We start from the raw sequence: 12,849 nt of genomic DNA, 5'->3' as shown, positions 1-12,849 counted from the left end.
CATGGAAACAAAAGTTCAATGAGTCATGAATCCATGGAAAAAACAAATAAAGATCTTTCTCTCCATTAAAATAGAGTTTCACTTTTTACTATCACCACAGGATGTGTAGGGCCAACTTGGTAGAAAAATTATAAAAAAAAGAAAAAAAAGGAAAAAGGGAATGGAATCACAATTTACTCCTATCTCTACCATGTTGTATGGAATTAAGAAATGTGGAAAGGAGAAAAAATAAATCTGAAACCAACAGCTATGATCTCATAAGGGCTTTAGACAGATCTTTGACCTGATTATTCATACATCAGAAAAACAATGATGAAATTTAAAAACTGTCCACAAGAGTAATAATGCTTTATGTCACAAGACTAATATTCTGTAAACAGAGTAATAAGAAGCACATTAAGTATACGAAGAGAGCTAACATTCCTAACACATAGAAGTATGAAGAAGCACTATGAAGAGTGAAAGGGGGTAAGAACGACTTCAAATTAGTTTGTTTTTATGTATTTTTCTTATTAATTTGCAAGAAGGAAACTTACACATTTACATCAGGATTAGGCTGGAGATCATAACAACTCTTAAGTGCTATTTTATTTTTATGAATGTGTAAAACACTTAAAATATCAAAACCAAATGCTGCATATTTTAATGAGTAAAAAGAGAGCTATCAATAATTTATGATATTACACCACATAATAAGAAATGAATGTTTTGTGTTCTTTAAATACAATTCCACAAACATGTAATTGAATGGCTTTTATCTCTGTGTTAATAAATTTTGAATTCATTGGAACATGATTTGAGTTGAATTTTGGTGAAGAAATGTTGATGAAAACACTTAGAGGACTATTTGGTCCCAAACTAAAAACTTTAACACTTACAGATATTAATTAGTTAATAGATTCTACGTAAAGGGGTATGAATAATTTGCATCTATTTGCTGTTTATGTTTATCTCAAGGGCCTACCTGGAACACATAGCATACACCTAATATATATTCTTACCATATATGTGCTTGTTGAATAAATGAAAATGACTGAGTATAAGTAAAAATAAAGCATAATTTTAAAAAATCTTCATTTGTCTATAGTCTAACTTTATTTTTTAATATTTGAGGAAATAAGAAAAAAGAAAATATACAATTTGTATTTCAAAACCTGTACCTTTCAGATGCAATTTTAAGAGGGTAGCCCATAACGAGATGACGCAGGACTTCATGGACTACATGGAATACCAAAAATCTTAAGGAAGCCACAAAAATATTTAAAATTGAAAAGTACCAGGGCCAGATTTGAATGCATTTTAAACGTTTAAATCTCATCATATTTTTCTTTTTTTTTTCTTTTTTGATATTTCTAATTTATTAGACCTTAGTTCTTTTTTGTTAAAAATTTTCCTTTCTACTCTGCCGACGTGATGGCCAGTGGTTGTGTCTTCATGCTTGCCATCTGTGTGTTATGCTGGATATGTATTATGTGAGTACATGCAAAACTTTTGTACATAAACAGTTTTCCAAAATCATGGTGCCCTGGCTTATGTAGGGATTAGGTTCTATACACAGTGAATAAGATAAAGAATCACATTTGATCAAATAAGCCACCCTTAAATCTTTAGGACTTTGACTTTTGGAAGGTCAATGTAAAAAAAAAAAATACTAAGTTTTCAACAAAGACTAATTCAGCATTTATGCTTGGTGTCAGGTACAATTCAAGATGCTGGAAAAACAAAATAGCAAAAACCCTTAATCTCAAGAAGTTTACATTTTAATATGTGAGACAGGCAGTAAACATAACTTCGTTTTTCAGCTTTTCCTACCACTAAGGAAAGGACAAGAGGGTAAATCAAGGAAACTCTGTTTAATCTTTTCTTCCTTCTCTCTGCCTACCTCCTTCTGTCAAATCCAGGTTCTTTTCAACTTTGGAATTATAGAGTCTTCGATATAGTAGTTCTTTTGATTTCTAGATTCTGACAAGCTCAAACTACCTTGAACACCCTTATTAAATGGATATATCTTATCTGCAAAGTGTTTGAGGCACAGGCTAAAATACGTGGTATATTTTGAGACTATTGGGAAGGAAAATTCATTTAGCAAAGTGAGTCTAGCAGATCGCATGCACATCTTGGTGTAGATTTTATTTTACTTTATTGTTTTATTTTATTCTATTTTATTTTTACTGATGAGCTCCTTTTTGGAATTTATCTTTTTTGGATTTTATCCTCTATTTCTTCCTGGTATCATTTCATAGAGGTTTTGTATCTTCTGCCTTAAAGATTTCCATTCCTTGATGTCTGTATCATTGTCAAGTTTTTGATTCCACCTTATTTATTAACACTGCAGTCTGGCCTTTTCACTTCTCTGAACAGCAAGCCATCTTTCCCCAATGTTCCATACCTGAGCATCTCCTATTTTCTCTAATCCATTTCCAGGCAATACCACGACTTCAATTTTTACTTCTTTGTCAGTGGGTATTATCCAAATCTTCAGTGATTCTCTCTCTCAGGATCCAGCACCATAATTCTAGCTATCTTTTGCAGACATCTATCTACAGGTACTCTGTGTACTTAAATCCAAAGTATCTAAAGATGAACATATTATCTTCCTTTCCACAGCTGCCACTTTTCTTATGTCCCTTTATTCTATTAAAATTAAAGCTATCTTTCAGAATTAAAGTTTTAAAGTCATTCTTGATGTTTCCTTTCTAGTCCTTTGCATGAAATCATTAATTACCATTGTTTGAAATCTACGCAATCTTTTTTTTTTTTCTTTCTTCCTTCTTTCTTTCTTTTCTTTTCTTCTCTTTCCTTTTGTTATACATCAGAGTGAGCATGTATGGTCACTCCAGGGTTTTTATTTATCTATTCTACGTTGGGAATGGCATTCTCTAGAGGTGTGTAGAATCATCTCCCTAAAGCATTTCACTGACCTTTAATTGAAGAACAGAATATAAGAGAGTAAGTAGAAAGTACATAGTTCGAAATCTGATAATCACAAAAATTATCCCTGTAGGGTGATCCCTGTGGTAAGATGTTGAACATCTCTGGGACTCAAATTTTATCTTCCTTAAGAATAACTATGAAGTATGCTGTTTTTGAAAAGCAGAGCTCTAACTTAAGAGGAAATGCTACTTGTATGTGACAATGGGGAATTCTGGGTACCAATGAGCAGAATAAAGGTCTCAGGCATCCGATAAAATAATAAGCCAAGAAAAGAAAGGTGACATAAGAATGTGCAAGGACATCAAATGTGAATCTTTCCCACATCAAAACTTGCCTGCATTGGACTGGATAATCCATTAAAATTGGTAAATAAATATAAATATGGAAGATTCATAATATGCTACCATTCCTCAACCTTGTTCATTCTGAAGTGAAGACTCAAAAGGAAACAAAGACACTGAAAAGAAAACATGATCAGTTTAATGCTTCATGTTTTTAACTCTTCTCCCCACCCACATAATAAATAGAACCTCTATTAAGATAGGTGGTAAGGTGGAATTGATAGTGACAAAAGAATTTGGTGCTAAAGCACGGTGTTCGTAAGTTTTCAATTCATCTAACTCTGTCACTGAAATTAGTTAACTAATTTGTATGGGAAACAGCTAATTCTGTCAAAGCTTATAGAAGTTACAGTGAAAAAACTTTTTTTTTTTTTAAAGATTTTATTTATGTATTTGACAGACAGAGACCACAAGTAGGCAGAGAGGCAGGAGGGGCAGGGGGAACAGGCCCCCTGCTGAGCAGAGAGCCTGATGTGGGGCTCCATCCCAGGATCCTGAGATCATGACCTGAGCTGAAGGCAGAGGCTTAATCCACTGAGCCACCTAGGCACCCCATGAAGAGACTTTCTTTCTTTCTTTTTTTTTTTTTTTTTAAAGATTTTATTTATTTATTTGTCAGAGAGAGAGCAAGCGAGAGCGAGCACAGGCAGACAGAGTAGAAGGCAGAGTCAGAGGGAGAAGCAGGCTCCCCGCAGAGCAAGGAGCCCGATGTGGGACTCGATCCCAGGACGCTGGGATCATGACCTGAGCCGAAGGCAGCTGCTTAACCAACTGAGCCACCCAGGCGTCCCTGAAGAGACTTTCTTAAGATCATGATCTTTCTCCAACGAATTGAGCTAGCACTCAATTATCTTGTGATAATTAAAATCATTGCTCTTATAGATAAACTTGATCTTCAAAATCTCCCCAATTTTTTTCCTCAACCGTATACCAGTTAAAATGGTTTTAAACAATGCAATTAAATCACTTGTTGAAGAAAGAAAATAAAATAGAAGGTAAATATATTATTTTAAAGATTGTGTCAGCTTCTCCAAAAATTTTGTTTTGATTATAATGGATTTTTATTTAGAAAAAAATAATGTCTTGAATGATTCTGAGAGATCTAATCATTTTCTTTTGAGAATAAAACAAATTGAAATATATTTTTAAAATATTCATACTCCAGGAAATAATATTAAGGGCTTAAAATACATTTTTGTATTAAAATAAAAAGGATTGAAATTAACATTTAACTTTAACCAAATATTTGCTCACTATTCTGCTTTCCCTGTCAACAGTGAAATATATTTTAGCTAAATGTTGTTTTCGATTTAGGAAGAAAATGGAAGAATGCTTTAATTTCTCATTAACTACAACATTAATCAGTGGTTAATTGTAATTATTTAGCCTGTAGAAAAAGTGAAAGTAGAATTAGTATCTGACTACAAGTCAAATAAACTTTGTCTTTCTTATTGATTTAAGCATTTTTAAGACAGATATTCAATAAGGTTTGCTTAGCAAAATTTTGGCAGTGCTTGGTAAATGTGTTGAATAATAATTTAAGTCAGTTACTATGTCAAACTCTATTTCTTTCCGTGTTAACTTGTAAACACTAATATTCCTTATTAATACAGGACAACATTAGTATGTTTTTCCCCAATATCATTTTATAATTGCAATTAAGCATTTCAAGTAGTTATAGAATATATTAACTTGCTTTGTGAATTTTAAGTTTGACTTGAAATCAATTATTTTTCTATTTTTGAATATATCCCTTTTTGTTTTATTTAGAACAATTTAGAATGATATAAATTCTCTCTACAGGCTTCTCCAGTGCTATCAATGTGTCTAGCTAATTCTTAACATGTTATTAAAGATACAAATACTGAATCTTATCAGTTTTGACTCCTCTTTTGCATTTGTGGAGTACCCTTTTGTTTATAATACAGGAGAGAAAATTGAAGACCTAACCTTGTCGCAACAGAATGTCAGGAAATAAATAAAAACCTCATTTCAAAATGTGAAAATGTTAATAACGTGCCATGTCTAGTTTCTTAGTTTAGGAAAGTATAGTGGTTCTAGGGTCTCATCCTTTTCCTAATAACTATACTCAGACACTCTTTATAGTCTTTTCTTAATAGAAATTGCTCATTGAAGAGGCACACCTAAATTTGGCATTCTTTAGCTTCCCTTTCATCAGTGTCTAAGTTATCCACATTTTCTAAATCTTATGCTAACAGACCTCTGCAGGCAAATGCTAAATGTTATTAACCTCCAACAAATTGGATTCCTGATGAATCCATGTTCTTTTTTTGAAATAGTGTCAGTAAGTCATCACAGTGCCCTAGTTGGAGTCCCAGAAGGGGCTCTGAGAAAGAGCTCAGGCTACTCGGTCTATGCATTTGATGATCTTGAGGCCATCTCTTAGTGGTTTATGAAATAATTACAAACATTACAATGCCATTTTACTTTCTATTCAATAAATATTTGTTTGATATGAGTTGAGGCTGGTACTATGCTTGGATCTGTTGGCTCTAAAAAGACGGGTATAGCCACAGTATTGTTTTATTGTTCAGTAAATTGAAGCTGGAGTGTTTTTACAGAAGTAAATTTCACTTTTCTGTACCTACCTCACATTGGGGATACTAGACATGAGTAGACATCACTTAATTGTCCTATAACTTCAGCTAATAATGAACCAGGGAATTTTAATATAATATATTAATTTTTATTTTATTTTTCAGATGTCTTTCTTACTTTCCTGCGTATGTGTGTCCTTTTTCTGTGAGAACATAGACAACTTTTAGATTGCAAGGCAGAAATGTTGCCATTTCCGTACACATAGAAGAGACCTCCACTCAGTCTTTTGTTTTCTATAACCTAGGCATGTATTGGAACACGTGGTTAAGAAAAGGTGACAGCTCCAAGCTTTAAACTAATAACAGTAAAGACCTACTCTGCAATACCTTACAAAGTACCAAATGTAGCTCTGAACAGCCCCACATGCGGGGCTTGTCTCTGTGGTTTTCGCCTCTTTTGACTTTCAGAAGATTTCTAATTGTTCCCTCCCTTACTAACTTTTGTTATTATTTGTCTGATGACCATTATATGCTGCCCTACCTTCTTAGAGCTCCTGAGCAAAGAGTTGGTCTGGATACCCAGTCAGCCATTTGCAGAGCTGAAGTCACCTCCTGCAGTTAGCAAGCCCTCCTCTGAGAGGCTCCTCACCCTCATATGCCCTCTCTGAGCTTTTTTTTTTTTTTTTTTTTTTTTTAATATTTTATTTATTTATTTGACAGAGAGAAATCACAAGTAGGCAGAGAGGCAGGCAGAGAGAGGGGGAAGCAGGCTCCCTGCTGAGCAGAGAGCCCGATGCAGGGCTCGTTCCTATGACTCTGGGATCATGACCTGAACGAAAGACAGAGGCTTTAACCCACTGAGCTACCCAGGTGCCCCTCTCTGAGCTTTATATTTGAAGAGCAACAAGACCCTCCATACTTCCTCTCTTGCCATTAGTATTTGTCATAGCAGTGTTGACAGTGAAATGGCAGTCCTCTTCAGAACTGCGATTTTTAGCAAAGTTTTTATAAAACTTCCAGTTTCCAATCATTCCCTTACCTTTTTTTCTTTTTCTTCCATTAGTCTGTGCTTCTTCCATTGGTGGTATTTTAGCTTTCAAGTATAGAACAGCATGGTATGACTGGATGAAAGGTAATAAAATGTTTTAACTGCAACATCAGCTATAGGAGGAAAGAAAGAGAATAAGAGACTTTGGAAAGAAACATGAGTTTGTAAAGTATGCTACCACAGAAAAAAATTACAGAAAACACAGAATTTTTAAAGACTTTCCAGATGGGGATACACCTAGGAGGGAATGAATTGAGGATCTATGGGGGAAAATTTAAGGAAATATAGGACTATCTAGACATTAGGAATGGGTGGGAGTAGGCATTGGATTCAGGAATTATGGTTTTTAGGAAGAGGAATTTACATGTTAGGGTTCAAATGAGGGTTGAGGGCTAAACTGCACACATCACCAAAGGGCATTATTATGCAGTGATATTTATACAGGCATGCATGAACAAAAAGAAAATTCACTTTCTTTCTTTCTTTTCTTTTCTTTTCCTTTTTTTTTTTTTTTTTTTTTATGAGACTTTATTTTTCTGTCTGTCAGAGAGAAAGAATGAGCACAAGCAGGGTGAATGGCAGGCTGAGGGGAAAGCATGCTCTCCACTGGACAGGGAGCCTGATGCGGAACTTGATCCCAGGACCCTGGGATCATGACCTGAGCAAAGGCAAAGGCTGCCTTTGACATCTCCAAAATTCACTTTAATAATGAAAATCTATATTAGGTGTAATTAATTTTTAAAATTACTTCTTGGTTATTAGTTTTAGAAGGAATGCTATACAAATTACCACAAACTGGGTGCTTTACAAAAATAGAAATTTATTCCCTCACATTTCTGGAGGCTGTAAGTCCAAAATCAAGGTATCAGCAAGAATGTGCTCCATTTGAAAGCTCTAGGGAAGAAGGCTTCATTTCCTCTTTCTACTTTCTGGTGGCATTCCATGCCTTGGAGTTGCATCATTTCAATCTCTGCCTTCATCTTCAAATGGGCTTCTTCTCTCTGTTTCTCTGTCTCCTGTCCTATTACAAAGACATTGCACATTGGACTTGGGTCCAACCTAATCCAGTATGACTTCCTTTTAGTTCAGTCATATCTGCAAAGATCCCATTTACAAAAATGGTCATAGTCTGAGGTTTTAGTTGAGTATGGCATTTTGAAGGGCACCACTCAACCTACTCTAGGTACAAGTGTTACATTAATATCAGTAGTTAAGTATGCATATTGTTACATTTGTCATACTGCCTTTGTTATTTTATTTTAATTCTCTCCTATATTCATATGCCTGGTCTTAGTCTATCTCTTCTAACAGTTAAGGATTGGATTAAATTACCCATTCAACAAGCATTTATTTTGTGTCTGGAAGGTGCTACACATTTCGCTAGACACTTAGGATATAACAATGAATAAAACATAACAAATGAAAAAACAGAACATAATGGGATAGCCAAGTTTCTAAATATGCAGCAATCATAAGTTGAAATTTTTACTGGCTATATTATATTAGAAGTAATACTTTCCAAGTAGAGGAAACAGCATGATAGAAAATGACAGCTTTGAAATAGCATGGTGAGTTTTGATAACAAAGGAATACAAAGAAAGTTTTGGTGAGAAGTGAAGATAGGAAGGAATTCAATGCCAAATCATGCAATATTTTATAGCTTCCTAGACAAGCTGACCATAATTCTTTTGATATTAAGGAGTCACTGAAGGGTTTTAAACTGGTTGAGTAAGATAAGATAAAAGGATTTAATGGGGATTTCAATTTTTTTTCACTTGCTTCATATTTCTATGAAATAAATTATTATTGTCAACTAACTTTTAGGTTTTCTCATTTTAATTTGATGTGGTATTTGATGTTGCTTCTGATTTTCGGAGGGATATTTCTAATAGGGTTGATGAGTCTGCTAACCACCACTTTCACTCCATAGCTAAGTATCCACCAGAGTAAATTGTAAATATTTGATTGTTACATGCAGCTTTCTAATTGGAATTACTTAACTAAAATTGTATTTGTGATATTCAGTATCCCATGGACATCTTTCAGTGATAGCAGAAGTTATAGGATTTCCCTGAATCTTTATTTAAGGCTGTGGGAAGTGTAACCATCCTACTTCCTACCCCCCAAATTATACTGTTGGGCCAATTTTATTTTATTTTACTTAAAGATTTATTTCTTAGAGAGAGAGAGGGAGAGAGAGTGCCCGCGCACATGTGCGTGCAAGTGGGCGCAGGGGGAAGGGGTAGAGGGAGTAAGAAACCCAAGCAGACTCCTCGCACTGAGCTTGCAGCCCTACCTGGGATTGATCTGATCTCAAGACCCTGAAATAAGGACCTGAGCCAAAACCAAGACTCCAGCACTTAACCGACTGTACCACCCAGATGCCCCTATTGGGTCAATTCTAAAGTGAAAACATAAGTTTTTTTGTTTGTGTGTTTGTTTTGGTTTTTTCCTGATCCCATAACAAGATACCATCTTATTCAAAGCATCAATTATACACACACACACACACACACATTCTTTGATCACTGTTTTTTAAATTTTTTAATAAAATTTTTTTAAAGATTTTATTTATTTATTTGACAGACAGAGATCACAAGTAGGCAGAAAGGCAGGCAGAGAGAGAGGAAGAAGCAGGCTCCCTGCTGAGCAGAGAGCCGGATGTTGGGCTCGATCCCAGGACGCTTTGATCATGACCTGAGTCGAAGGCAGAGGCTTTAACCCACTGAGCCACCCAGGTGCCCTTGATTACTGTTTTTTAACTGCCTCACTCTGGTAAACCTCTTTGCGAAAGCTGGCCTTGAGGAAGAGTAGGATCTTTCTTGTTGGCTATAGATGATAAGAGCGCTTAGGTCAGTCATCCATGGAATACTGTCAACAGGCCCCAAACAGGGAATGAAGCCCTAGAAGGCATCAACCAAGAATTAATGTGAAGATATTCTGAGAGAGAAACACACAAAAGAGGAAAGGCAGAGAGATGAATTTTCCAAGGTGGCTGGAAGCCCACAGGTTATTGATAGTGGTAAAACATGACCTTGGTGAGTCATGCAGTTGTGGGTATACTATATACACAGAAATTAAGAACTGTCTCAGAAACACAGATTTCCATAAGAGCAATCCCATTGGCCAGGAATCCAGAGACGTGCCTCTCTTTCAACTGACTCCAAAGTAATAAATAATGTTAAGACCTTTCTGAAGCCAGTAGAAAATTATAACAAGCAATAATTACTATTTTAATACATAACAAAGGCATTCAAATAACACTAAATCGAAAAGTATTTTGTTTGTAGATGATAGAAGTTTTCTACGAGACAATAATCTTTGGCTAAGAAACTGTAAATATATGCTTCTGAGAGAAAATGACTTCAGACTAAGGTACTGCAGGTAGGATAAACAGTCATTCTATACTCATACATTCAGGATAAACAGAGCCTGAATCATCGGTAGGAATCAGAGCATGACTGGGTGGTTAAACACAACACTAGACTGGGTTCCAGAGAATAATAAATACCAAGTTCGTATTCTCTACAGAACTGGTGTTGGCCCAGTAAGTTTCTCTTTTTCTGCCTTATTTTGCTATGTTACAGTAAGAATTTATACCCTAGGATCTAGACCTGAAGCAATTTAATCAGCATTGATGCAATAAAATGGGTGGTTTACTATTTAATTGTGATAATACAGAATTTGTGGATATGTTAGGAAGTAAAATATTTTCTTTAAAATGAACACTTTATGTGGATACTTAAAAATGGATAAGGAAGAATTTTTTTTGTCTACTGTTTAAAATATCAAGTTTTTTTTAAACATCTGTGGGAAATACTGAAATATGGATATGTAGGCTGAAAGAAGTCCAATCAATATGGAGCTTAGTGTGTGAGTTGGAATGTCACCCTCAAAGCTTATTTATGCAAAGACATTTCTTAAATAAACAATTTCTGTGTAATAGTCATTGGCATATATAAGCTCATAGTCTCAGAATTTGCTGATAGAAAAAATAAAAACAAAACATTACATATCACCGAACCAAATCTGAGCTCATTTCATAGAAATTCTCTTTGTCTAATATTATATAAAGGATTTGATACATTACAAACTCAGGTGGGCTTCTTGGGACATATATGCTTTCACCATTTTTCTGATCTTAATTCCAGTTTGTCCTTAAAATCCAGTTTTACAGCATTGTGTAACGTCATAAAATAAGAATATCCTGAAAAAAAATCCACAATGTTGGAATTATGTCAAAAGGACATAAAAAGAGCTCTCAGTGGTGACAGCTGTAAGAATTTGAGCAACAAAATAAATAATGTATTATTGGACTATAACCTAAGTATAAAATAAATATCCATGGGTTTATACTGATTAATGAATAAATGATTGATTAAATAAAAAATGGGGGAGGACAAATAGCCTTTTGCAGTATATATATGCAGAAGAATACCAAATAATTTATAGAGATACACTATCTTCAAAAAGGTGAAGCATAACTCCCTACACCTTAAGTCTGGGTTCTGCGTAATGACTTTCCCTTCCCCTCTTGCCCCTCCCCTTCTCTCTCTCTCAGAAATAATAATAATAATGATGATGATGATGATAACAATGTATCAATATTGGCACATGAATTGTAACAAACGTACCATATTAATGTAAGGCATTAAAAACAAGGGGAACTGGGTATAGAGTATATAGGAACTCTCTGTACTATCTTTGCAATGTTTTAATCTAAGAGTGTTCTAAAATAGAAAGCTTATTTTTAAAAATTCACTTGTTCATTCTGATATGGTGACACTTCAGTAGAGCTTCCTTGATGCCCAGCCGCAGTAGAGAATGTGAAGCAGGCCTGGCTCAATTGAGCGTTGCCTCTTATATAAACAGATTGTTTCAGAGATGGACATAGCATTTATATTACCTCAATCAGAGCAAATCCTGAAGTGTTTTCTGGAGGGACTAAAAAAAGAGGTATTTTTATGTTTCTTCTCTTCTGCCAGATGAGCTGTGCGCATGAAGGCCACCACAAAGGCAGTACCTGACTTAGGACAGAATGAACAAATGAGCTGAGATTTGCAGAGTATACTGCTTATTCTTATTCACATTTTTTGAGCTCCTGGATCTAGTCGATTAATTTTTAAATCAACTAACTTTTGTTCTTTTCTACTGATATGAGCCAGTATGAGCCTATTTTTGCTTAAGCCAGTTCAAGTTGTAACCCTGGCAATCAATTATTCTAATTCTGACGGATATAATATATTTGAGATAGAGAAGAGAATTATCAGGGGGAGTAACAGAGCTTCTAACAGGGTTCTCTCCTTGGAAGACTCTCTTTGCATACTTTGAACTATGTGGTTAGTGGCACAGAGTAACAATACAGTCCATTGAAGAGAGGTGTCTGATTTATTCTCAACATTTGTATGAAATATAGCTGTTCTATTTAATGAAGCAGTTAGGTATTTTCCTATTGTAAATTAGTTAATTGAAGACAATATGGTCCCTATGTTCATTCATTATTATTACTTTTTAATGAACGCTTGAGTGCCTATATGTGAAGAGTTAGCAACAGTGAACAAAACAGACATCTCTGATTTCATTTTAATAGGAAAAATTAGGCCCTACACAAAAACCAACATTAAACAAAACAAAACAAACAAAAAAAAGTGGGTGTATTTTTATCAGTGAAGTAGTGATAAGTACCATGGAGTAAATAGAGGATAGAGAAGACCAGAAGAGGAGGGAAGGAGCGAAGGGTTATTATGGAGAAGGAATATTATGGTTGTTGGAAATAGTGCAATGGTCATGAATGGGATATGACAGATAAGATGATTAATTGATGAGTCAAATTGGTTAAGTAACAGTGCCCAGATATTTGATCAAATGTTATTCTGGATGTATCTGTGAAGGTGCTTTTGGATTAGAGTAACATTTAAATCAGTGGACTTTGAGTAAAACACATTACCCCCATAATGTGGGTGGACTT

Source organism: Mustela putorius, unplaced genomic scaffold (genome assembly GCF_011764305.1).
Source record: "Mustela putorius furo isolate JIRA1106 unplaced genomic scaffold, ASM1176430v1.1 tig00003867_pilon_pilon_pilon, whole genome shotgun sequence".
Classification (NCBI taxonomy): Eukaryota; Metazoa; Chordata; class Mammalia; order Carnivora; family Mustelidae; genus Mustela; species Mustela putorius.
The sequence above is the reverse complement of the archived record's forward strand: the minus strand, read 5'-3'. Positions refer to the sequence as shown.